Here is a 26,169-nt window from a genome sequence, read left to right as displayed (position 1 = left end):
ATCACGTCAGGGAATTCACCAGATTGTTAACTGTGTTCGTTATTCTCCCGACCAGGAGAGAAGCTTTAAACGGAGACGAAATGGAGTCTCTGTGAAAGTTCAATTGGGTACTTTAATTAAAAAAGGCGCGGGTTGGTCACAAGCATGATATTGTTCAGTCAGACAAACAGCTGTGATCCGCTCCTCGATAGGGTTAGAGAAGAGAATGGATCTCTCCTCCGGTGCTGTTATATATCCTCTGCTGCCTCCTCCCCGCCAGCCGGCTCACCTCGTCTCCAATGTCCGTTATTGCATTTAAACAGAGGATAGGTTCTTTTCACATTCAATATATGCTTAACACGCCTTTTCTCCTCATATTCTCTTTCATCACTTTTCATTTAACACATTCTAAACGCTGTAATCAATACTAAACAATACTTCTCGGCTCGTTTGGTTTCCGGTCATTCCGGATGTTGTCACATGCTACTCTCGTCTGTAAACAATAATGTATTCAAATAAACTGTACCTTCATTTAATATTCAGCATGGTAGTATCTCGACATCTATAGTTGTAGTGTTAAGTCAGTAGGCTTCGGTTTGCACCACTCTATATCATTTCGCTACTAAATTCACCTCTTCAGGAAATCGTATATTAGCCACATGCTAAATGCTAACCGTAGATGAAGGATTTTCAGAATAAAAGCTTAACTGCTTGTGCACAAGAATTTCTGGTTTTTCAGTATAAAAGAGCATTAAAACTGACGGCATGTTTAAACTACATTTCCCCATTAAAACATTGATTTTAATTTCTAACAACTACTTCGTTACTCTCTACATAAACTCGTTACTTTACTCGTTACTTTACTTGCAGGGCCGGCCCGCCCCTCCCTGCAGGCAGATCACGCAGACTGCTAAAGTTTTAAATGTTCTCTTTAGTTCAGTTTCCATTGTCGCATAAGACTGATCCAGATAGCTCCCGAATGTTTTCCTATCTGACCATGGCTGTCCTCTGTCTCCTGCTATCTGTATATTTTGCGCAGTATATCTCTGCTCACGCTGTTGCGTCGGCGTGTTCTCCTGCGTGTTGGCCATAGAGAACCGCAGTGACGCGTCGTAAAACCCGGAAGTAAGTTAGCATTTTTAGCACTTCCGGTTCATTCCTCAAAAACCAATGCATTTTTTCCATAGGGTTTTGAAAAATAGCTCGAAATAAGGTCTGTGGTTGACACAAATTTAAGAGATAAATCACGTTTTGTTCTACGACATTAAATACATCAGCAGTGACCCCACTGGGGATTTTTGAAGAGTTTACGTGTCGGATAAAAACGATGGTTGTTACCGAGTGGCTGAATAGGACTACAGAAATTGTCGAGGCCGTTTTACGTCATTACGCCGAACACGTAAACACTCCCGCTAAGTTTGTTTTCCCCTGTGTTCTTCTTGAAAGCAAGTACCTGCCTATCTTTAGTATCTGTATATCTATATCTGACCATTAGAATCTGCATTTTTGAAATTGTCGTTTTTAACACCGTAGTTTTACAAATTATAGAATAATTAATTACCAGTGTTTTCCAATTTTACTCGGCAGTTCGTTTCGTTAGCTAACGTTAGCGCTACTAGTTAGCTACGCAATGGTTTGTTGCTTTGCTCCGGGTTGCAGCCACAGGTCTTCGCATGAAACGTGCTTGTTCTATCGTTTTCCGGCCGATGTTTTCCAAAGGAGAGTCTGGATTCGTGTCATGAGGTAAGCTGACGTTACATTTTTGTCCATGTCACGGTGAAATGTAAATGATGGGTAGTGACTGTATCGCCGTTTTAGAGATGGCGCTGCTGAAAAGACCGCAACATAAGTAAAGATAATGAATACATCCTTAAAACCTGCGTGGCTTATATGATAAGTCTAATTTGTACAAGCAGCATAACGTTTCACCATGTAACTAAAGATTGTACTCAGGGAAATCAGTTTGACATATTGAACTAATAACAAATCACCTCTGGCTGGCAGAGAACTCTCTGCTCCATAGCTTCTCTTGGACGTAAAATCACATGTACATTTTACATTTATATTCAATTTAATATTCCATCCCTCACATACTTTTGTATATATAATAACTTATATTTTGTTTTTCTTGTTATGCTGCTGCAACACAAACATTTCCCAAATTGGGATCAATACAGTAATATCTTATCTTAATTGATTAAGAAATATAACTATTATAATTAGTGTAGCAGCTGACACCTATTTTCAATATGGATTAATCTACAATTTATTTCTTTAGTTCAATTTTCATCTATAAAAATGTCAAAATAGTGAAAATGTTCCCGAGACTTATCGAAGTGCAAGGTTATATTTTTAGATGTTTTGTTTTAGCCTATGTACTGTATGTCTTAATGCTCTTATATGTGACGGTGTGACTTCCATGAAACTAATATTTTATATCTTCCCAACAGACGAGCTGACAGAAAACCTAACACTCTAACAACCACAACATTGCAAAGGCGAGTAAATGTAAATTAAAAAAAATTCACAATTTTTTGATTTCTTCTTCTTTCTTGCAGTGAGGTGAAGCAGACCTTGCACTTGGTGCCAGTAAGGATGTTCCTCACGCAGGCTGAATGTTTCTCCTTCCTTACTGACACAGAAGCCCTTGATTTGCAATGCTTCACTAATTGTCATTTCCCTGGCTCCGTAGGGACACTTTAACTCCAGCACAGCGGGAGACCCTACCAGACCATCTGGAGATGCCCCCAACAATCCTGATAGGGAGAGCCACAAATCTGACTCATGGACCTGCATCTGAGTTGCAGTGGTGAATGCCCTGACGCCCTCACATTCATTCATAGTCCCCCACTGTACAGACAAAACACCATCAAGGGCCTGTTGTTGCCCTAGCACCCTGGCAATAAAGGAAGCAGTCACACGCTTTGACCTCAGGACAGCTCCAAAGTTGCTGGCAGTCGACCTTCCTTTCCTGAACAAATGCCAGTTTGGGTTGGTTCGCTGACCAGTGGTAGCCACCTGAATTGCCCTCTGTTGCTCTTCAGACAATGCCATGCTTGCCACAATTGCCTCAGGTCCCTGATGCCCAACAGATTTGATAATTTCAGGAACAGTAAGTGTTTCCAAGCTGTAGTGTTCCTCTTCTGGCTCAGAGGAGAGAAGCCAAGAAATTCCTGAGAACCTACCCCCGAGTCTGTCCCTCAGCCAGTCACGATCTTCGGAGGTGGGCTCTCTTGTCAGCGGGTTAAATTAGTTATTGGTTTCAACAGTCACATTAAAACAGTTACTAAATCAGCTTACTATCACCTAAAGAACATAGCTAGGATTAAAAGACTAATGTCACAGCAGGATTTGGAAAAACGTGTCCATGCTTTTATCTTCAGTAGACTGGACTACTGCAATGGTGTCTTCACAGGTCTCACTAAAAAATCTATTGGAAAGCTGAAGCTGATTCAGAACACCGCTGCTCGAGTCCTTACTAACACTAAGAAAGAGGATCACATCACTCCAGTTCTGAAGTCTTTACACTAGCTTCCTGTGTGTCAAAGAATAGATTTCAAAATACTGCTGCTGTTTATAAAGCACTGAATGGTTTAGGACCAAAATGCATTTCTGACCTCCTGCTAAATGATGAACCATCCAGATCTCTCAGGTCTTCAGGGACTGGTCAGCTTTCTGTTCCCAGAGTCAGAACTAAACATGGTAAAGCAGCGTTCAGTTATTATGCTCCAAATATCTGGAACAAACTCCCAGAAACCTGCAGGTCCACTGCAACTCTTACTACTTTTAAATCCAGGCTGAAGACTTTTCTTTTTGTCGCTGCTTTTAATTGAACTATTCATATCTTAGACTGCACTGTAACTTTTATCCATGTATTTTTTCTTTTAATGTTTATTTTATTAGCTTTTCTTTTTAATGACTGATTTTAAATGCCATTTTCTTAATGTCTTTCATAAAGCACTTTGAATTGCCTTGTGTTGAAAAGTGGTATATAAATAAACTTGCCTTGCCTAATAAAGATTTCATGCGACACATACAATTGATTTGTTGATGGGAATTAATGTGAATAAATTAACTCTAGGTTAACGGTACTCTTGCTATCACTACTCACCTATAAACCTTGTCCCTCATGCAAGCCCTGACAACACCGGTAAGCACACCTTCATCTAGGCTGCACTGTAACGTGTCCTGACTTGTAGTGGTTCTCTCCTCTATCTACACTCTTCTTGTCATCTTTGTAAAACGATATCAGACTGGTAATTGACACAGCCATGACTTCTAGTTCAATTCAGTGTGGCTAAAATGAAAAGCTTTGTTAAAATAAAAGCACGCGAAAGTCAAATTCAGCTTTATTGTCAAAAATTCTACATGTGTTATACATCCAGAAATATCGAAATATCGTTTCCCACAGTGTGACATGTATACATAAAACAAAAAGGGCCTAGATCAGGGGTGTCAAACTCATTTTCACCGAGGGCCACATCAGCATAATCGTTGCCCTCAAAGGGCCAGATGTAACTTATAAATGTAACTAAATGCAATGTAACTAAATGCAATGTAAAATAAATGTAACTACTCCTTAATGTTAAATAACTCTGAATTTATTACTTATTCAAGTTACAAATATTACATATATATTTGCATAGATGTAAAAAATATGTTTGCTTGTTGCTCTGTTATTATAACATAAATCCTTTTAATTTGTCAGGTTATGAAACCCATATTACTCCATCAATCAACGATCAAACTATCCAAGTGAATAAAGAAAAATAACATCAAACACAAGTTATGACATTAACTTTGTTCAAAACTTGAAATAACAAATAACTGTAAAACCAACAATTGTGAGCTGCTAAGAACATGTGTGACAGATGTAGCATTTTACAAAAACAAATGGCTGCACACAGCCTTGCAGGGGGCATACATCCAACTCATGAGAGATGGTTTGATTACAGTAAACATTTGTTTGCAGAAACACATAAAACCTGCAAACACTAAATACATTGCTACACATATAAAGTAGTATATGTAATAAACTCAAAATAACAAAATAAGGGTTGTCTCAGTCCACAACTATATTGGTCAAGTTTTTAGGTTAGTTTTTGATGACTGTCCTTGAACACACCATGTGGATCCCCTCTCCACCATCCTCATCCATTGATCATGTTCTGTAAATAACAAACACAAAACAAAATGCAAACACAATCATTACATTGCACATAGTTTAACTATTGTTCTTCTTGGTTGAATTGCATTTTATTATATATTATTAGGTTTTTTCAAATGCTTACCAATGTGTTTTCTGACCAGATGTCTGACACCGTTTTTCCGTGGCCAGTGTGTCAATGTCTGGTTTTAGGTCCTGTGCTGTAGCAATCCGTAGAACAGCGTGGAGGTTGTCGTCAGTGATGCGTGATCTGTGCTTGTTTTTGTTTAGATTCATTATTGAAAACATCTGTTCGCACAGATAGGTGCTCCCAAACATAGACAGAACACGGGCAGCATGAAGTCGAAGCTGTTTTATGAAAGCAGGGGGCAGTAGACGGTAAAAGTCCTGGATTGTAACATCCTGGAACTTTGCTCTCAGGCCACTATCGCTTTGAAGCTCTATTAACTCCATCTGAAGTTGTTGGGGTGCAGTGCACACGTCGGTGGTGAAAGGACTAGCAAAGATGGCAAATCCAGAGTGCTGTGCTCTGAAGTCAGAGAAGCGCCGATCAAACTCATTCATCAACAGGCTCAGTTTGGTAGCTAACTGAGCACATGAGAAAGTACCTGGACATGAGGCTGAGATGCTCTGAGAAACAGGAAAGTGGGCAAGATTGTCCTGTTTCACTTGGCACATCCATAGGTCAAGTTTACGCTGGAAAGCCGAGATCGTGTCGGACATCTGCGTGATGACTTGTTTGCGTCCCTGCAGCTTCTGATTCAGTTGGGCGAGATGTTCGGTTATGTCACACAACATAGCAAAGTCACACAGCCAGTTTGGATCTGACAGTTCAGACAAGGGTTTTCCTTTACTCTCCATGAAAAGAGCAATGTCTTCCCTAAGCTCAAAAAATCGTTTGAGGACTTTGCTCCTACTCAGCCACCTTACTTCTGTATGGTACGGCACGTCTCCGTGCTCCGAGCCCATCTCCTGCAAGAACAGCTGGAACTGACGATGATTCAGGCCACGCGCCCGAATGAAGTTCACTGTCTTCATGACCGTGGTCACTATATCATCCATCCCCAGCACCTTCCCGCACAAAGCTTCTTGATGGATAATGCAATGATACGTTATCAGAGGCGTGTGACAGTTACTTTCTTGCATTTTCTCCTTCATTAGTCCAACCAAGCCCACTTTTCTTCCACACATTGCAGGTGCACCGTCTGTAGTTAATCCCACCAAGTTTTCCCAGGGCAATGCGTTTTTACTGACGGACTTCTCCACCGCATCAAAAATGTCCCGTCCCGTTGTGGTCCCATGCATGGCAGCCACATCCAACAGCTCCTCAGTGACAGAGAGGTCCGACTTCACGCCTCTAATAAAAATAGATAGCTGCGCTGTATCCGTGTTGTCTGTGCTTTCATCAACAGCTAATGAAAAAGCTATGTAGCTGCGTGTCTCTTCGGCCAGCTGTGTTGCCAGGTTTCCTGCTAGTTCCTTAACTCGGTCCCCGATGGTGTTTCTTGATAAACTGACATTTTTAAAAGTCTGTATCTGGGCGGGACACACCTGCTCACAGACCTTCAGCATGCACTGCTTCAAAAACGCTCCCTCTGAAAAAGACTTTGAAGCGCGGACGATTTCTTCAGCCACAACAAAGCTAGCTTTCACTGCCGCGTTGTTTTTGGTTGTGGCTTTCGCGAACACATTCTGCTGCGATCGCAGTTTGCCTTTTAATTCTTGGGCAATTTGTTGTTTTTCTTGATGGCTAAATTTGGCATACTTACCTCCGTGTTTGGTCTCAAAATGCCGACGTAGATTGTACTCTTTGACAACCGCCACCGCCTCATAACACAAAAGACATACCGGTTTTTCTCCTTGAAGCACAAACATGTATTCGCCTTCCCATCTTTCTTGAAACACCCTTCCATCTGCATCAATTTTTCTCTTCCTGGACATTTTGGGATCATTATTTGTATTTCTCAATTCCACTTGTTGGGAAAATCGCATCGATGTGGAAACACTGCAGTCTAGTGGCGGGATGCCGTCACTTTGCGGGTAACATAATCGGCATGTATTGTGGGAAATGTAGTTTTTGGTCACTGCACGCATTTGACTTATTTATTTTTAGACAATCAGACCTATTAAGCTCTCGCGGGCCACATAAAATGACGTGGCGGGCCACATTTGGCCCGCGGGCCTTGAGTTTGACACGTCTGGCCTAGATAAACGTGATATACATTAAACAAAACGGGCCTAGATAACCGGGGTATACAGTTTAAAATGTTAATATATTTAAAGTGTTCAAAGTGCAGTTTCAGTGCAAGTCAGTTGAAACGATCTTAAGTTGGCGTGACGTTGAAGTCGTGCGACCCTGCTGCTGTACTGGCTTGTAGTTCGTTTATAGCATAAAGTTAGCATTTCGCTTTTTGCGACTAGATTTATGATTCAAAAATTATAAAGTAGGGTTGACATGTGGAGATTATCCGGCTGAACAAAACGTGATCCCTCTCTTAAATGTGTGTCAACCACAGACCTTATTACGAGTTATTTTCCAAAATCCTATGGAGAATTTGCATTGGTTTTTCGCGAAGGAACCGGAAGAAGTTTACTTCCGGGTTTTACGACGCGTCACTGCGGTTCTCTATAGGCTGTTCATGGTTAACGTGTGTTGCTAACTTTAATTTAATTAATGTGGAGTCACCCAATATTTCTTCCTCTGACAATGACAAAGAAATAGATCCCTGCTTTAAGCCTTTTGTGTTTGAGGGATTGATATCTTTAACAGGTGAGTCGGATGATCAGAGACCCATACGCATTTTACGAGACACTGGAGGTTCACAGTCAGTGATTGTGGCCTCTGCCCTGCCATTCTCCGACCAATCAGCGTGTGGGTATGGATCGATATTATGTGGCATTGAAATGGGTTACGTGCCCCGGCCCGTACACAATGTACACCCAGCATTACCCATACGTGGTATAGTTTTCCTAATGGGAAATGACATTGCAGGAGGTAAGGTAACTCCTGCACTTGAAATATTGGATTCTCCTCAGGCTGTACTGCCTGAGGTAACAAATGCCGACATTTTCCCCATTTGTGCTGTCACTCGCGCGCAGGCGCGTAAGAGTGACTCAGATGTGTCTTTAAATGATACTATGTTTGGGACACTGTTTACAGATGACAAGATGCCGGAGAAAAAAACAGAAGTTGTGGTTTCCGCTTTCCCTGCCGTGGCCGCTGCGCCAGCGCAACCTGCCAGCCCAGTTGTTGACGGTTCGACACTCCCGGTAACCCGAGAGCGTTTACTCGCTGCGCAGAGCGCTGATCCAACGCTTGCGAAGTGTTTCCCCTCCCCGTGGGCCCTGACTCTGGTTCTTTAAACCTCCCGCTCCTGCCGGTCCCCCCATCTGCTGTAAAGGACAGCCTGCAACTGACCTCTCATCCTGTCTGACGGCTGCCAACAGCTCCACTTTCAGCGCCGCTGGTCTACAACCATAGCCAGCGCTATGCTAACGCTAGCATCCTACCGCGGCACTACGATCTTACGATACTCTGTCTCCCAACTTTTTAATCTCAATAACTTTTCTGCGCTTCCTCTAAGCTTGTCTGTCATCAATTGCCTCGGGCTTCTACGCAGACCGAGGTATGTCCATAGAGGTTCCAAACGCAGATTTGTTTACTCCCAGTCCGGAAAATCATCCATAACATCTATCTGGTCGACTAACCGCCATGTCCCACAACTGTCATGTCATCTGAGCGCACTTATTACTCCATATTATACACCCACCACTGGTCCGTTACAATCCCAGCTGTACCGAAAACCTGGAGTGGATTCCACTGCCCTCTTCTCAGAGCTGGTCCAAATTCCTGGAGTGGATCCCACTGCCCTCTGCTCAGAGCTGGCCCAAATACCTGGAGTGGATTCCACCGCCCTCTGCTCAGAGCTGGCCCAAATACCTGGAGTGGATTCCACTGCCCTCTGCTCAGAGCTGGCCCAAATACCTGGAGTGGATTCCACTGCCCTCTGCTCAGAGCTGGCCCAAATACCTGGAGTGGATTCCACCGCCCTCAACCACCAAAAACTGATAATAACACACTTCCTTCCACCTCCTCTCCGCTCCTCCCCCCCATCTCACATTCCTCCCTGCACTGTCAACCTGGACAACCTCTCACCTCTTCAGCCTGTGACCATACCACGCCCCTCCCACTCAACTAATATTGCCCTCCTTAACATCCGATCACTCAACAAGAAAGCCTTCATCCTCCATGAACTAATCTTGGAAAAATCCCTTGATTTCCTTCTGCTCACCGAAACCTGGCAACAGCCCGATGACTTCTTCTCCCTCAACCAAACATCCCCCCCTGGCTTTAAATACATCACTAAACCCCGCCCCTCCCGTCGTGGTGGCGGCCTTGCTGTAATCCACTATCAGAACATCCAGATCACAGAACTAACCCTCCCCTCAGTATCATCCTTTGAATTCATTGCCTTCAAAGCCCCTCCCTCACTGACAGTCATCCTCATCTACCGGCCTCCTAAACCTCATCCCTCCTTCCTCTCCGATTTCACTGAGTTCCTCACACTTGCCTCATCCCTGTCTCAACGTCTGTTAATACTTGGTGACCTCAACATTCACATTGACTCACCCACCTGCAAGCTGGCATCCGAATTCACAACCCTACTGGACAATTTCTCTATCACCCAACATGTCACCTTCCCCACCCATGACAAAGGACACATTCTTGATCTCGTCTGCTCTACCAACCTCCCAGTGATTGACCTCCACCCTTGCCCATTTCCCCTCTCCGACCACAAACTCATACAATTTACCATTGCCTCCCCCACCCAAAACCCCTGCCCACCCAGAAACATCACCTTCCGTAATCTACACTCCATTGACCATAACCATCTCTCCGAACTGCTATCGTCTAATCTCCCCCTGGACGCAACCCTCAGCTCACCTGATGATCTGCTCAACCACCTCAACTCCACCCTACTCACCTCCCTCAACACTTTAGCCCCCCTCAAAAATAAAACTGTTACTTTAAAGACCTCCTCACCCTGGTTCACACCCGCACTGCGTAAAATGAAGCAGCGAGGCCGCCAACTTGAACGTCTTTCAAAGAAATCATCCCTCACAGTCCATTACATAAGCTACAAACTCCATCTCAATGCATACAGAGATGCTCTTATTGCCGCTAAATCTGCCTACCTCTCCAACATCTTCACTGAACCCTCCCGTAACCACAGGACCCTCTTCTCCACAGTTAACAAGCTCTTCAAACCTCGTGCTGATAACCTCCCTACTTCTACTTCCGCTACTTGCAGCTCATTCCTCCAGTTTTTCGCAGACAAAATTAACGCCATTAACCACTCCTTCTCAGCTCCATCTGATATACAAGCATCTCCCCCAACCTCCACCGCTACCATTTCTCCCCCCATCTCCCTTGACCTCCTGACTCCTCCTCCCCAGCGCCGCCTTTCCCAGTTCAACCTCGTTACCCCACTTGAAATACTCCATCTGATCGGTTCCTCAAATCCCACAACCTGCTCCCTTGACCCTCTACCCACTCCTCTCCTGAAGTCCTGCCTTCCCGTCCTCTGCCCCTATCTTGCTAACCTTTTCAACTCCTCGCTGTCCCATGGAACCGTCCCCTCTGCCTTCAAAACTGCTGCCGTTACTCCAATCCTCAAAAAACCTGGTCTTGATCCCTCCTCCCTCACTAATTACCGCCCCATCCCCAACCTACCATTCCTCTCAAAAACTCTTGAACGCATTGTAGCCAAACAAATTCACTGCCATCTCCAAACCAGCCAGCTTTATGAACCCCTTCAGTCTGGATTTCTTCCTCACCACAGTACAGAAACTGCACTCGTCAAAGTCCTCAATGACCTCCTCACCTCTGCTGACACTGGTTCCCTCAATATTCTCATCCTCCTCGACCTGAGTGCAGCCTTCGATACCGTGAGCCACAACATCCTGCTCACCCGACTCAGGGACATTGGTATTGAAGGTATTGCACTCAGATGGCTCCAGTCCTACCTCACTGAGCGATTCCACTTCATCTCCCTCCCCAACCACTCCTCTGCCACAGCTTCAGTCACCCAAGGCGTTCCTCAAGGATCAGTACTTGGACCCCTCCTCTTCATCATTTACATCCTGCCCCTCGGTCAGATACTCCGCCACTTCAACCTGGACTTCCACTACTATGCTGATGACACTCAGATCTACCTCAGCACCAAATCCCTCCATAACCCACCCCTTACCCACATCGATTCCTGTCTGACAGCTATTAAAACTTGGATGCAACATAACCTCCTCAAACTGAACAGCAACAAAACAGAACTCCTCCTAATTGGCTCCAAATCCACCCTCAGCAAGGTCACTAACAAAACACTCACCATTGATGGCACCATTGTTTCCCCCTCCAATCAGGCACGCAACCTTGGCGTAATCTTTGACCCCACCCTCTCCCTTGAACCTCCCATCCGCCAAACAGTCAAAACCTCATTTTTCCACCTCCGCAATATTGCAAAAATCCTACCGTCTCTCACCCGCCCCGCAGCCGAACGACTAACCCATGCCTTCATTTCCTCCCGCCTTGACTACTGCAACTCACTTCTTTACGGCATCAGCACTACATCCCTCAACAGACTCCAACGGGTTCAAAATGCAACTGCACGTCTCCTCACACATACCAAATCATGGCATCACATCAGCCCAGTCCTCAAAGAGCTCCACTGGCTTCCTGTCTCCCATCGCATCAATTACAAAATTATGGTCCTCACCTACAAAGCACTCCACCATTTGCCCCCCCCCCCTTTATCTCACAAACCTTCTCACTCCTTATCAACCCCCAAGGTCCCTCAGATCCACCGCAGCCGGACTCCTATCCATTCCCACATCCACACTCTGCAGCTTTAGGGACAGAGCCTTCTCAGTGGCAGCTCCTAGGCTCTGGAATTCCCTCCCCCAAGATCTCCGTGACTCTGAGTCCCTCACAGTCTTTCAGTCCCGCCTCAAAACACATCTTTTCAACTCTGTCTACCCAAAAGCCCCCCTCCTCTCAATCAATTTCCTATTGACTGCCTTTTTATTTATTTTACTATACTTACTTATTTGCCTGTCCTTGTTTGTCTACCCTCCCTCATATTGTAAAGCGTCTTTGAGTTGTGAAAAGCGCTATATAAATAAAATGCATTATTATTATTATTATTATTATTATTATTATTATTATGTACTATCTGTAGCGCATGAGAGTCAATGGTCGGGACACTTGGGCGTGACTAAAACTTATCGGATCATTCTCAAACATTTCTTTTGGCCAGGTTTAAAGAAGGATGTCTCTAGCTTTTGCCGCTGCTGTCATGTGTGCCAGGTTGTCGGCAAGCCTAATCAGAAAATTCCGCAGGCTGCGTTACATCCTATACCGGCTATAGGAGAACCATTCGAGAGGGTGTTAATAGACTGTGTTGGCCCTTTACCACGTACAAAAACGGGTCAACAGTACTTACTCACCATTATGTGTACGTCAACTCGTTTTCCAGAAGCTATTCCGCTGCGTAGTATTACTTCCGCCGCTGTAGTTAAGGCTTTGACCAAGTTATTTTCCACATTTGGAATCCCGCGTGTAATCCAGAGTGACCAAGGGACAAACTTTAAATCCAAGTTGTTCAAACATGTCCTCCAAACACTGCAGGTGAAACATGTCATTTCCATTGCGTATCACCCAGAGTCGCAGGGTGCGTTAGAACGGTGGCATCAGACCCTAAAAAGCATGCTGCGGAAATACTGTATGGAAACGGAAAAAAACTGGGATGAGGGAATTCCCTTCGTTTTGTTGGCAGCTCGTGAAGCTGTTTAGGAATCATTAGGATTCAGCCCCGCGGAGCTCGTTTTCGGCCATACGCCCCGCGGTCCCCTTAAAATCTTACATGATGGGTTTCTCTCGGCTGATACTCCTCCAGATAAGAACGTATTGGCTTACGTTAGTCAGTTTCGTGAGCGTCTGCACCGGGCAAATTCAGTCGCTAGAGAGCCGCTAGAGAGTCGCTCTCCGCTTCACAGGCTGTCATGAAGCGTAATTATGACCGTGTCGCTGTTCCTAGGCACTTTGAGATAGGTGACAAGGTCCTCGCACTATTGCCTATTCCCGGCGCTGCGCTCTCCGCGAAATTCCTTGGTCCATACGAAATCCGTGATTGTCTTAGTGACACAGATTATGTTATTGGTACACCCGAGAGACGACGTAAAACGCGCGTCTATCATACTAACATGTTGAAGCGTTACCATTCACGCACCGCCTCTGATAGCCAGCCGGCCGGCTTGGCTAATCAAAGAGTAGCTGGTTCCGCCTTGATTGTTACAGATAGTTCCGGCCCATCTGACGATGGTTTGGTGATGCATTCACATCACCAGCCGGGTGCCCGGTTATGTAACTCAGATATGATAAAGACGTTGCCCGCTACGTTAGGTCATCTGCAGGCGGAGCAGCAGCATGACATAACCCAGCTAGCGGCTCGTTTCCCGTGCCTTTTTCATGATGTCCCGACACAAACTAATGTGATAACGCATGACATCAATGTAAAAGGCGCGAGGCCAATTAAGCAACATCCGTACCGAGCAAACCCGACCAAGCTTGCGCTTATGAAACAGGAGGCTGAATATCTTGTATCTAATGGCTTAGCTACACAGAGCTCTAGCCCATGGTGCTCTCAGTGTCTTGTAGAGGCTAAATCTGACGGTTCTCCCCGTTTTATCACTGATTACCGCAAAGTGAACGCCGTTACGGAGTCCGATTGTTATCCTTTGCCACGAATGGAGGATTGCATCGACAATTTAGGTTCCGCTAAATACGTCAGTAAATTGGATCTGCTTAAAGGTTACTGGCATGTACCTTTACAACAATGTAGTTGTCGACATTGCTACTTCTCTCCTCAGAGAATCTGGTTTGTTTCCTTTTTTCTCAACATTGTCAATGACTTCATGTAGTTAGTTTTACGAATTGTATCTCAGTCATATGTATGTATCTATAACCTAGTGTATATTAATAATGTGCCATGCGAATTGTTGTATTGTATCACTGCTTGGACCATTGGTACTGTTGGGTTAATATTGACCAGGGACATTATCAGGGTTTTAAGAAGCAACACAGAAGTAAACATTCACATAAAAGCAGTCCTTAACATACAGTGTTGGAGCCATAGTGCATGTGTCTTTGTTCATATTTTATCTGCACGTTTAATGAATGTTGCAGTTCCAACATTGAACACAAGATGGAGTATTCACTTGTAAGTGTGTATAAAATATGTAACTGGGTGATCAGATGCAGGTGTGTGGGACGGTATACTGTAGCAAACAGTTTCCGACCGTGTCTCTTAAGCTGTGTCGAGTTGAGCTACATAATTTCTTTCGTTGTATTTGGCGTGAGTGTTGTAATGCAATGGAGGAAATACAATAAAGGATATTCAAGGATATACGACTCATGGACATGGTTTTATAGTCTGGAACAAGCGTCCGAACCAAGTTTTCCCGTTCTCATCCCTTAGTGGCTTAAAGAGCAACTTCCAGGTTAAAGACACCTGTGAATAAATGTGTAGGAAAATGATGAATACTGTGGTGACCACGTATTTAACTACTGGTTCATAATTCAAACTGGGAACTACAGTTGCGGCTATTGTTCCCGCACGGACATTTTATGTGTTTACTTATACAGGGCTCGACATTAAGGAATGCCCGATGGCCCGGGGCCATCTAGTATTTAGCTCGGGCCATGAAGCCTCACCTGCTAGTTGCCCGATCGGGCAATCTATTATACCAGTATTTTGCAGCTCGCGGATCCAGTAATGAGTGACCCGACAGTAAAACTAAACATATCTATAACTAGTTTAGGTAGTTTGAGAGGTAATTAAAATAGCTACGTGTGATATTCTAACCTGAAGTGTGTGTTTTGTTCCGCTCACCACTGCATGTGATCATGCAGAGCTGCGTGTCGACTCGTCAGCAGCAGGTGATCTCTCTCTCCCGTCAGATTAGACTTCACTTGCGTTTATGTCCATATCGATCAGATCCAGCTAGTTTATACTAATGATATGACTACCTGCTTATTAAAAGACACCGTGATCTAAACAATAAGTGTCGCTATGCAACTGGGTGAGGCCAAAAAGTATAGCGCAGCATTATGCATTTGTTTACATGCCCACCGGAACCCCGAGGCATTAGCAACAGATCAACGCACAATCAACCCATAAAGCACATTTCTTTCTCCACATTAAGTGTTACAGAATAGACTACTCTTGTCTGTCACATACTCTTCTTGTCTGTCACATAAGTGGCGCAACTGAAGCGGTATTGCGCTAAAGGGAAATGATTTTGACCGGACATTTTGACCAAAGAGATTTAGATTTGCTTGCTAACGGGAACTCTGACGTCGCCATTGTGTTGGCTTCGCGGATGCACTCGGCTGCTCGGGTCTGCTCGGTCAGCTTCTGGATGAGGAGGCATTCCTTCGACCAACTTACAGTAGATAACATTACAAACATTTTTAACAGGGGCCATAATAGCGTAAATAATGTTTGTTTTGGCAGTTATAACTGCATGTAATGTTTTCTACTTTTTTACATCTGGGAAGGCATTTGCCTTCAACAGATGGAAAGTGTCTTGACCAACAACTTAAGTATTTATTATAGCTATGCAGGGCATGCAAGCGAGCAAACACAAACAAGTGAAATGAAGAATACAATTGAAATTGTAATATTGTGGTGGTTCATCTTATAATTCAGTCTATAGAATTCACCAGACAGCATCTAAGACCTGCAAAAATCTAAATGTTCTAGGGGGAGGCCCCCCAAACCCTTCGTGCGTCATTTCGTCCGCGCGCATTTTTCAGGGCAATCTCTATTGGGCTCAGGGCCATCTGTAAATTAGCTTAGATGGCCCACAGGGCCATCTCCCAAAATCCTTAATGTCATGCACTGTTATATATAGTGTGTGCCCTCTTGGCTCTTCCTCTTGTCGACCCGGGCTGCGACCCGACAACATGTCTTGTTCTGCTCTCTATTAAAGTTCCCTTTGACATCTCCATTGCACCGCCTCCGACTCCATGTCCTCGGCACTACACTGGTGACCCCGATACGTCTTGGGAAGTTTCCTGGACGGAGCCGAACACGGCAAAAGGAACTCGAGTTCCTTTCTCGAAATGCCGGGGTTTGATTGGAGACGTCCGTGGCTGCCACCGGCACGCGGACTGAGGCTCGGTGCGTGCTACGCAGAAGGCTGGGGACGTTGTTCCCGCATCGGCTTTCTATACGACGGGGGGACGATGCACGACCTGCTGGGTCGACCAGCAACCCCATTGCTACCTCGTGGGTTTGTTCTTCGGGGCGTGCGGCTGCACATCCCGGCTGCTGACCACGTGGGGCTACCAACGGCTAATGCTAACGGTTATTGCTAACGGCTAGTGTTAACAGCTAATGCTAACGGCTATTGCTAACGGCTAATGCTAACGGCTAGTGCTAACGGCTATTGGCCCTTTTGAGTTTTCTGGTGCCGGAGAGGAGGTTCGACCAGCCGGTTGACCTCATGTGGACACTCTCACCTTTTTCACCACATCGACGGCGGTTCCAGACGCCACTCACGTTTTCATCGATGCCTGGGTGGTGCACTCCTGGACCCCGTCTCGCCTCGATAGTTCCGGACGTCGCCCATGCTCCATCGGCCCATGGGTGGCACGCTCCGGGACCCTGTCTGGCTTCTCCTGCTTCCCGAGGATTTCATGCCCGCCGCCGCGGCACGTCTGCCTGCGGCTGGGTTCCTCTCCTGCTTCCCGGGGACGCCTCAGCACCTGCTGGGGACTTCATGCCCGCCGCCGCGGCACGTCTGCCTGCGGCCGGCTTGCTCTCCTGTTTCCCGGGGATGCCTCAGCGCCTGCTGAGGACTTCTTGCCCGTTGCCGCGGCACGTCTGCCTGCGGCCGGGTTGCTCTCCTGCTTTCCGGGGACGCCTCAGCTCCTGCTGCGGCCCCCTTACGACGGCCCGTTCCGGCCCGCCCCCGGTGGGGGTGCCCTCGTTAGGACCCCTACCCGCTCCTGCGGCCCCCTTTCATGGCCCGTTCCATGGCCCGGTCCTCACCTGCGACCACACCCTCGTCGGCCCCTGTGGTGCTTCCTCCACGGGCACAAGGATTTATTTTTGCCCTGTTTGAATTCTGGGGTGGCTTGTGTGGTGACCACGTATTTAACTACTGGTTCATAATTCAAACTGGGAACTACAGTTGCGGCTATTGTTCCCGCACGGACATTTTATGTGTTTACTTATATATAGTGTGTGCCCTCTTGGCTCTTCCTCTTGTCGACCCGGGCTGCGACCCGACAACATGTCTTGTTCTGCTCTCTATTAAAGTTCCCTTTCACATCTCCATTGCACCGCCTCCGACTCCATGTCCTCGGAACTACAATACACTAGATTTTCAAAAAGATATACAGAAATATACACTCCAGTGACATCTGGCGTCATTTTTGTAAGAAATGTTCACTTCCGCATAAAAAAGCCTCGGCACGTGACCTCCCGCGTGTGACGTAACACGGGGGACACAAGGGGGAGAGCGGCCGGTGTAACGTATTAATAAACATGGATCCCAATGCTAGTTTCGACACAGAAGACACAGAAGAAGTTGAACATGAATATTCGAATGCATATGACGGACCACAACCTTATAATTATGAGCCTGCTAGGCGTCCAAGAGACCAGGAGCAGCCGAGGATTAGAAGAAATAACGGCCATCGGAGAGAAATTGAGCTGTGGTGTGAGGAGAACCAGTGGAGAACTGGGCAGCTATCTTGGTGAGTGACCGGCGTTAGCTACAGAATGTTAGCTAACGTCACATCACAACATTGTAAAGTTAGCTATCATATATCAGGCTATAACTAAAGTAGCATTGATAATATAGTAACGTTACTGGCAGGACTGTTGATACTGATCCATAACAGAAACTAATGCGCAAGTATCAGCCGTATCTCGCGTTACCTAATGCAACTCCACACTACGGTGCTGTGTACCGGAGGAGAGACGCGAGATACGGCTGATACTTGACGATCTGGCGGAGAAAGGTTGTGGAGCCTCCGTTGATATGTCGTTGTAAATGGCTTGATGGAAAGCAGGTGTGTAATCGGGGAGGGTGCACAGCTGATTGCAGCAGGTGAGTGGAGGTTGAGCCGGGAGCCAGGAGTGACAGCCACCACGCACACACAAACAACACAGTACCGGAGGGGAGAGAGAGAGAGCAGCGAAGGGGGGGGGGGGAGACAGAAGTAATACGGTTTCCTGATAAAGCTGTGGAGAGTATGTGCTGCAGGGAGGTGGACATGGGCGCGGGAAGGGGGGTGCTGAGGGCGCTGCAGCACCCCCTAGCGGCAGGCAGGGGGTGCGGAGCTCCCCTGTCTGAATTATTATTTGACGGTTATTGCTGCTCCCGCTGTGCATAATCTGTGTAATATGTAGCCAATAAATTCCACATTGTTGGTAAAATAATATTTTGGCCTGCCCCGAATGTTTTTTCTGTAGCCCCGGACAATTCTACCTCAATAATATAATACATTAATCCTGCTTTACGTGAACCTCATCAAGACACTAGAAAGGACGGGCAGGACTGTAATTTCCCGTATTCAGTGAATGCAACAGAGGCAAGACACCAGACCAATCAGAGAGTTGCATGGAAATAAAAGTGTGCTTGTGTCATTCAAGCTCGCGGCTCTCTGTCTGCGGAAATAGCGCATTTAGTGTGTGTGAGAGAGGGGGAGAGAGAGAGGGACCGTGTTGTTAGCAACTGGTTAGCTAGCTGCACTAACAGACATACGGAGCTGTTTGTTCCACAACAAGCTGGAGGAGAGCTCTCCTCTCAGACTGAGAGGCTCAGGTGAGCTAAAGGACTCTCTGAGTGTTTAGATAGTTAACTTTAGTCTAAGTTATCTCAGTGGGTCTCAAACGGTTTGGTCAAAAAATATTCAAAAGATTATTTCCGCGGCACACCTTCATATGATCATTATAGTTATAAAAAAAATAAGAGAATAAAGGAAAAACAGTTATGAAATACTATATGGCAGTAAAACAAGAATACAGTTTGAAAGGGGAGTGATTTGTAAAATATCTATAAAGAAAAAGAACATCTGATTACAGTTGTGTTTCATCTTATTGTTGAGAGATGTATCCATAGATCTCTTAATGTTGCTCTCAAAGTGCACCAGATTGATGCTTTTAACTTCAATATTTAAAAAAAATCCCGGGGGAGCATCCCCCCGGACCCCCCTAGAGGAGGTGGGGTCCGCTCCCCACTCGTAAAAAATAGCACTTTACCCCTGCTGCCTATATGCCGTGAGCTGATTATCGAGCCTTCATTGTAACAGTAGCGGGTGTACTGTGTGTTTGCGTGTGGGGAGTTTTTTTGTGCGTGCTCTATAGTAACCGTAATAGTGTTCACTGGAGTCCAGCACATCAGCACCCCCACTCAAAATACCTTCCCGCGCCTCTGGAGGTGGATGCACAATGCACCCAGGAACGAACGCTAGCTCCGGTCCTTTTTACTGTGGACTCGATGTCCTGACAGGCTGGTATTTGTGCAACCTGCACAAACACAATACTGCACCATGATTACAAATGGTGAAATACAATGTAAAACTACCAAAAATACCACAACCGCTCTACTCAACGCAACTCTACTATACCCGCGGTCAGAGAGCGGAGATGTGTCCCCTGCGTGAGGTAATATGACGCGTTTGACGTATGACCTTAAAAAAAAAGCCGTTTTTAAGAGCAGAGCTCAAAATTGCTCCTTTCCATCTGAATTCCTGCCCTTATGTCTCGTAAAACATATCAAATCCTGCATTCACTTTTTTAATTGTAATTTTCAAGCAAGTTTAAGCATAAATGTAGAAAAAATAAAAACCTGCAAGATGCTCTATAAGTATAGATTAGGGTAAATAGTCACTACATACAGTATATTCTATCTCAATTCCAAACTATACAGATAATATTATGAAGCATCGCAGGCAGGCATATTGAACTGCAATTTCATATACGTCACACTCTACAAACAAACCCTTTCAATTCGGCGGTTTATTTAAGATGTGAGGTTTCCCCATCTTCCTCCTTTGCTCTATGTGTTTGTGTGTGTTTTGCCTTTTCTTCACACAAAATAATAAAAGACCACCCTGCACAAAAGAAAAGTGTCCTTATATAATTTACCTTTTAGTCAAACATTTGAATGGGTCAACTTGACCCCAAATCTGCAATGTGGTTTATCTGAAGATATTGATTACTTTTTGTCTCAACAGATGATCTAAGCAGGCTTTGCTTTTACTGCGGGATGGAGGAGCAGGATGAAGAACATTGGGTAATTTCCTATTGCACATTGCACATTTTAAAAAATGAGCATGTTCAACATAACATTTGCGTTGGTAATTGCTATATTTGGCATCTTCAGCATTAACTGATAAAGGATTAATGTTGTGCTTGTTTTTCCATACATTTTTGTTGAAAATGTGTTTCTTTCTCATAACACAACATTTATGTTTTTCAAAGATTTTGATAATTGAAGGAATGGTTAGAATGTTAGTGGTAAATACATTGACATGTTCTATTATCATGAAAACCCCATAATGCATACCTTACATAACAAGTATTTACTGTTTTCTCAGGTTTGCTGTGACATTTGTCGGCGGAGGTACCACCACCAATGTATACAAAGGCCTCCAGTGGATCAACAGAAATTGTGACCTGGATGCACATAATGCCCAAAGGAACCATCATTAACTGTCCACTCTCATTTCAACCCTTGCAACTGATTGTTAAACTCGTTTTAAAAGCTCAGTCTTCATATCCACACATTGTTTCTTCATTTGTTCAATGAATCTGTGTTTTATGTGTGGATTCAACCATCTTAATTATATTCAACAATTTATGCAGGTACTGAGTGCACTTTTAGTTTTGAAAGTATTTATTTTTCACTTGTTTCTTGGTTGTTGTGATGTTCAATATGTTTTGGTGTTTTAATTAGAATAAATTATATAAATGTTCCCAATAAGTGACTTTTTGTATGCATTTCTCAAAATAAGTGTTGAAGGTTAAAGCATAATGGTTTTATTCAAATTAGATTATCCTATTAGGTGAAATGTTTTTCTGTTAATCCCGTGCATATCGGGTGCCTGCCGTAAAAAGCACCCCCCCCCCCCAAAAAAAAGATGCTTTTATTAATCCCACCCTCAAGCATTTTTTCGGGTATGGTTGTAGGACTAGTACCAATAAATGGAGCAAGTTTAATGTATGCGACCCTTTTATTTTGTAAGATAGCAAGGGGGTGCATATCGTGACAACCAGGCCTGCCGTAAAAAGCACCCCCCCCCCCCCAAATATGTTTCTATTAATCCTAACCTCAAGCATTTTTTAGGGTATAGTTGTAGGACTAGTACCAATAAATGGAGCAAGTTTCATGTATGTGAGCCTTTTATTTTGTAAGATACCAAGGGGGTGCATATTGTGATAAACGGGCTAAAATCAGGGACGTGCACAGGTAAGGGCTATTGTTGCCAGGGCAATAGCCCGTTTGCCATTTTTGTCTGACCTGCCCCTCTGGAGAGAGCGAGAGTTGTTTTTGCTTTCTATTGTGGCCGAATCAACATGATAAGCCCACAATTAATATTGTAGCGTCTCGCGACAAATATACTTGTTATTGTGCTTCTATCTTTCTGTGTCTTTTACTCTGCTCCGTATACTCCCTCAATGGGGCCGCTCTCTCTCTTTTCTTGATCGCCCTCTCGGGTGAACACTTCACTGTCCCGCTTCATTGTAGGATTTCTGCCATGTCTCTACTTTAGTTTGACCATCTCTGTTATGAAGTTATGGAATACTAAATAAATAAGTAATTAGATACCTTACCGTCACCGCGCTCATAAAGAATGATAATACGATATTACTTTATTTGTCAGATCAAGTCTGAAATTTGACTTGCGTCACAGGAGCTCCATGTCCAACATCAACAGACAAATATCCAGACACAAATACATGAAACACAAACAACAAACATTTAACATAACAGCACAATCAGTGAGAGAAAAGCTGCTCAAAGAGCCTTCAGCGTGCATTTGATCTGGGATGTAGCTCTGTATTTACTGTGAGGATTGACTGATGCACAAAGGAGTGCTTCAGTCTGACTTTAATGAATCGTGGGACCCTGTATCTCCGATTAGATGGTAGCAGTTCATATTCACTGTTCAGAACGTGGTTTGGGTCAGAAATTATGTTGTTGGACAGCCTCACTAGGTTGTTATGATAGGCTGAGTCATAGAGTCTCTGACAGGGTTGACCAACAATCTTTGAGCAGATTTTTAACAGGTGGAGCAGTTTTGATTTTAAAGCTGCTGACAAAAATTTGTACCAGGTAGTATTGCAGTACTGTAGAATGGACATGATCACAGATGTAAAGAACAACAGAAGAATTTCTCTGCCCACCCCAAAAGTCCTAAGTCGGCGGAGAAAATAAATTCTTTGTTTTGTCCTTTTGCACAGATATTCAATGTGATACTTCCATGACAGCAGATGGTCAATCATTACACCCAAGTATTTTTTATGAAACTCCCTGCTTGATTTCATCTGTATGGATGACAATGGGGACTTTATGGGAGTCAGATGGTGAGCCAAATATGATTTCATCAGTTTTCTTGGTGTTGATCTCAAGAGCATTGCTATCAGTCCACTCGACCACCTGATTTACAGCCTGTTGGTGCAGCTCAGGGTCGTCTGTGTTACTGAGCAGAGAAATTATTGCAGTATCATCAGAGTACTTAATGATGACATGATTTGGTGTGTTGGTACGACAGTCATCAGTGTAGAGAGTAAAGAGCACAGCTGAACTCACACAGCCCTGGGGGGCACCTACATTGGTTGTGATGGAAGATGACAGGGTTTTGTTAACCTTCACAAGTTGCTCTCTACTAGTGAGGAAAGCAGCATACCAGTAAATCAGGTATGGATTTACTTCCATTTTGGCCATTTTTGACACCAAGATGTCTGCTTGTATTGTGTTGAATGCTGATGAGAAGTAGGAAGAGGGCTCTTGCATAGGTGTTACGTTTATCTAAATGTTTAGTGATGATGTGAACCAAAGTGGCCACAACATCTTCCGTACCGCACCCTTGTTTATAGGCAAATTGGTATGGATCAAGTTTGTCTTGTGTTGGACACTGATAAGAAAACGGAGCAGAATTCTTTCTAGTGATTTCATAATCACTGATGTGAGGCCTATATTGGTGTAGTCCTTATGTTCTTTTGGGCATGGAATTTTGGGCAGCGGTTTGATGTGTGAAGTTTTCCATGACAGAGGGATGGTGTGCGTGTCAATAGAAGCCTGAAAAATGGGTTGCCACCCTGGAGCCAGCTCAGTAGCAAAGTTTTTATTTTCTGGTTATCTTATCAGGTGAATAATGGTTATCAGCAGGTATTATGGTTTCGAGCATTTCAGTGCACTTTGCAGAATTATCCAGTGACTCGAAACGGGTAAAGAACGTGTTTAGTTCGTTAGCAAAACGAAATTCATTGTTCTTCACAATAGGTTTAGCTGAGGATGACATTCCTGTCATGGATTTCATGGTGTCCCATACCTTTTAGGGTTTTTTGGCTTTAAACGCATTTTCCAAAAGCTCTCTGTGTGCCAGTTTCGATTTCCTCAATTTGACTTTCAGTTCTTTCTCTGTCTGTTTAAGTGCTCCTCTTTGTATTTTTAATGGTAATTTACAGAATGAGTCGCTTAGTGGTAGCTCATATAGTCTTGATTCTTGTGGTTAAACTTTTCGCTCCGTATTTTGATGGTAGAGGTGTCGAATCCCGGATTTTTCATTCATTCATCACTTCTTTTAGGTTCCCATAGAACTAAACTGCATTCTCAATTACTTTTAGCTAGAAACGTATTTTCTGATTATAATATTAATATAATATTATTATATAATATTATTTATTATTATTCATTAATGTAAACTTATTTGTTGTAACATATATATGTTGTGTGCCGTCCTGATTTCTCTCTCTTCTTCTCTGACTACAACCAGTCAACAGCTCTTAAATAAAGTCCCCTTTTACACCATCATTGCACCGCCTCTGACTCCCTATCTCTCGGCACTACACTGGTGACCCCGACAGCGTCTTGAGAAGTTTCCGAGACAGACCCGAACACGGCAAAAGGAACTCAAGTTCCTTTCTCGAAATGCCGGGGATTGATTGGAGACGTCCTTGGCTGCCACCGGCACGCGGACTAGAGGCTCGGTGCGCGCCCGGCGGAATGGCTGGGGATGTTGCTCGCCATTCCCGCATCGGCCTTCCGGCAACAGGTGGACGATGCACGACCTGCTGGGTCGACCAGCAACCCGATTGCTGCCTCGTGGGTTGATTTCTTCGGGGAGTGCGGCTGCACGTCCCGGCTGCGCTAGCTGACGACGACTAGCGGCTAACCACGTGGGGCTAACCACGTGGAGCTAACGACGGCTAGCAGCTACCGATGGCTGCCAGCTAACGGCAACAGCTAACGGCTGGTGCTAACGGCTAACGGCTTTTTGAGGTTTTTTTCTGGTGCTGGAGAGGAGGTTCGACCAGCCGGTTGACCTCGTGTGGACAATCTCACAATTTCACCTACCTGTTTTGGACCATGGACAGTACGGCCCTTTTGAGCTTTTTCTGGTGCCTGAGAGGAGGTTCGACCATGTCTGGTCGGCCTCGTGTGGACCCTCTCGCCTTTTCACCACCTCGACGGCGGCTTCGGACGTTACCCGTGCTCTCATCGGCGCCTGGGTGACGCGCTTCTGGACCCCGTCTCGCCTCGACAGTTTCGGACGTCGCACGTGCCTTCATCGGCCCGTGGGTGGCGCGCTCCGGGATCCTGTCTGGCCTCTTCCTTCGCCTCGGCCACTACGGACGTCGCCCATGCCTTCATCGGCCCGTGGGTGGCACGCTCCGGGACCCTGCCTGGCCTCTCCTCTTACCGCGGCTCACGGTTCAACTCGACGGCGGCTTCGGACGGCGCCCCTTCTGGCCTCTCCCCTGTCCACGGCTCCCTCCTCCCGGGGATGCGGCTCCTGCTCCCCGGGGACCCGGCTCCTTCCTCCCGAGGACTTCATGCCCGCCGCCGCTGTGCCCTGGACTGGGGCCGGGCAGCTCTCCTTCCTGCTGGGGACCACCGGGTTATTCACGCCCGTCGCGGCTCAGCGACCCGGCTTTCACCGACTGGCGGGTGAGGACTTCATTCGCCACGGGGCCTGCGGTGGGGACGCCCTCGTTGGGGCCTCTCCTGCGGCCCCCTTTCGACTGCCCGTTCCGGCCCGCACCCCACCCCCGGTGGGGATGCCCTCGCCCTCGTTGGGGCCCATACCCTATCCTGCGGCCCCCTTCCGACGGCCCGTTCTATGGCCCGGCCCTCACCTGCAACCTCACCCTCCTCAGCCCCTGTGGTGCTTCCTCCCGGACGCGAGGATTTTTGCTATGTTTGAATTCTGGGGGGGCTTGTGTGGAGACCACCTTTAATACACTGGGACATAATTCACACACGGAACTGTGGGGTAGGGGTATTGTTTCCGCACGGACATATGTGTTGTAACTATATGTTGTGTCGTGTGCCCTCCAAATTTCTCTCTCTTCTTCTCTGACTGCAACAAGTCAACAGCTCTTAAATAAAGTCCCCTTTTACACCATAATTGCACTGCCTCTGACTCCCTATCTCTCGGCACTACAATACGTTGATAACAAACGTTAAGTGGGAGAAAATACGTTTCTAGTTAAACGTAATTGAGAATGCAGTTTAGTTCTGTGGGAACGTAAAAGAAGTGACGAATGAATGAAAAATCCAGGATTCGACACCACGACCATCAAAATACGGAGCGAAAAGTTTAACAACAAGAATCAAGAATACATGAGCTACCACTAAGCGACTCAGTCTGTAAATTACTATTTAAAAAAAACCTGGACGTTTATTTTTCGTTTTAACCATCGTTTTAAGGTCTTAACGTT

General features: G+C 45.3%; 3 long non-coding RNA genes across 3 annotated transcripts; 2 read left to right on the top strand and 1 right to left on the bottom strand.

Annotated features, from left to right (window-relative positions):
• The first annotated feature begins 1,633 nt into the window (after window positions 1–1,633).
• On the top strand, window positions 1,634–3,276 carry LOC307036867. The gene is made up of 2 exons (XR_013807501.1): window positions 1,634–1,722; window positions 2,430–3,276. It is a non-coding gene; the product is annotated as an uncharacterized lncRNA (long non-coding RNA).
• Window positions 3,277–4,655: 1,379 nt separating this feature from the next.
• LOC307034651 lies at window positions 4,656–5,748 on the bottom strand. Its single transcript, XR_013806956.1, has 2 exons — window positions 5,271–5,748; window positions 4,656–5,147 (listed from the first exon to the last, which is right to left on the bottom strand). It is a non-coding gene; the product is annotated as an uncharacterized lncRNA (long non-coding RNA).
• Window positions 5,749–13,268: 7,520 nt separating this feature from the next.
• LOC307038111 lies at window positions 13,269–21,197 on the top strand. Its single transcript, XR_013807891.1, has 3 exons — window positions 13,269–14,079; window positions 20,457–20,515; window positions 20,820–21,197. It is a non-coding gene; the product is annotated as an uncharacterized lncRNA (long non-coding RNA).
• The last annotated feature ends 4,972 nt before the right edge of the window (window positions 21,198–26,169 follow it).

This window comes from Notothenia rossii (assembly GCF_949606895.1).
Source record: "Notothenia rossii genome assembly, chromosome: 4".
Lineage (NCBI taxonomy): Eukaryota > Metazoa > Chordata > Actinopteri > Perciformes > Nototheniidae > Notothenia > Notothenia rossii.
The sequence above is the reverse complement of the archived record's forward strand: the minus strand, read 5'-3'. Positions and strand labels throughout refer to the sequence as shown.